The following is a 2019-nucleotide window of genomic DNA, read 5'->3' as shown; positions in this document are numbered from 1 at the left end:
TCGTTCATGGATCGCCAACCAAATTTCTCAAAAATGGGTAGAAATTGTCAATTTCAAAATTCTGTAGTGACCCGTTGCGCCAAAAACAGTCAAATATGCGAAACACACTCCCATTTGCGAAACTGGGTAGAATGTATAAATTCGCACAAACTGCATGGACCAGATTTGAAAATATTCCAATTTCTCAATTTTTTTACCCCAAATGCGAAACCGGGTAAAATTTGCCATCTTGCGAAGACTGCGGGGATGCGAAATGAAAATTCTGCATTTTTGTCATTTTATAATCCTATTTGCGAAGTTGGACCATTTGAATTATTTCATGAAAAGATCAGAGGCCAAATGCGAAACTATTAGCTTTCTTCCCCAACTCACGTTATACTGTGAAATACTTCGCATGCTTCGCACATCTACAAACCATGAATACTTCGCATCTTGTATCCATCTAAATAAATGTGAACTGTTAATCACCTTCGCATTTTTAATCCAACTAGCCAAATATGCGAAATTAATTGCGACCCAAATGCGAACTCATGTTTGAAACCCAAATGCTAAGTGATGTTGGAAACCCAGATGCGAACCAATGAAGATCCAGATGCGAACTCAACTGATTTCATATGCGAACCTAATCATCAAACCAATTAATCGATTTTCAAAATAAAATTCGCATTTCCAGATCAACCACTTGATTATCACATATCCATTAAACCATACGAGAGCCCGTTCATCAACAATCGAAATCATCTTCCCATACGGACAATCAGATCTCGATTTCAAACCAACAAACAAATGTGAATCCAAATTAACAACATAATCGATCCACAGATGCGAACTATGGGTCATCAATCCAAACACAAGCAATCAAATTTTCATTTTCCTGTAACATCTTCGCATTTCGTTCTTCAGCTTTATACATCATAAATCATCAATTGAACTTGCGAACTCACTTTTTACTTCAATCGATTCAGGCTTTGACTATCTCGCTTTCAACAATCGACCTCAATAATCAATCGGCATCCAAACCAAAACCAGCGAAAATCAATTTTGATCTAAAATAGATTGTTGACTTTCGATTTCAAGATATAGACAACGTGAGTTCTTCAAACATTGACATCACAAATTTGATTTTTCTGTCAAATCGACTCCAAGATAAACTCAAAACATCAATTTCGACTCAAGATTCAACAATCAATACCAATCATATCTGATTTTAACTCCTACTGAAAAAGATTTCCAAATCGAAATCATACAAATCAAATACGTTACAGTCCATGAGTCAATATGATGCTTCTTCAGATCATATCATTGATGACTCCAATTAAGAAAACTAATCAAAATATGCGTGAGTCCGACTAGAAACGAGATTTGTAAGGGAACTAATGAATGAAATTTGATTAGTCAATGATGTAAGTTTGATGAATATCAGTCAATAGAAAGGATGAATAGATTCATAAAGGAATTCAGATCAGATGAAATATAGATCAACATTCATTGGGTTAGATCAAAAATCATTTGGGCTAAACAACATGAATCGAATATGAACAGTTACAAATTGGATCAAAATGCGAATTTCGATGCATAATATCTAGTCACAAATTATTTGGGCTAAACAAAAAATAATTGAGCTAGATTTTGATTCAAATGTAGATTTGCGAATTTAGAATCGAATCGAAAAAAATAATATGAGATTGGATCCGGCCTTGATCAATGGAAAAATAATTGGATCATAACAAATGGGTTTTTCAAAGAAAATTTGATCCAACGAGTCAAATGATCACAAGTCAAAAATGCAACGCATGATTTAATGATTATGAGAGATCATATAGAGAGACTCACCAAAATTGCTCAAATTGCGACAAAAGTTGCCAAACCGAGAATCGTTCTTCAAAAATCACCTTGGTCTTGAAGTCCCGCTCTGATATCAATTGTTGTGACAAAGAACATGGTTTGGCATGCGGAATTAAATCTTGCACAATTGAACATGGTGATTTGGGTGTTTAAGAGATATATTGAAGGTATATG

This window comes from Lactuca saligna, chromosome 5 (genome assembly GCF_052625555.1).
Source record: "Lactuca saligna cultivar CGN05327 chromosome 5, ASM5262555v1, whole genome shotgun sequence".
NCBI lineage: Eukaryota > Viridiplantae > Streptophyta > Magnoliopsida > Asterales > Asteraceae > Lactuca > Lactuca saligna.
The sequence above is the reverse complement of the archived record's forward strand: the minus strand, read 5'-3'. Positions refer to the sequence as shown.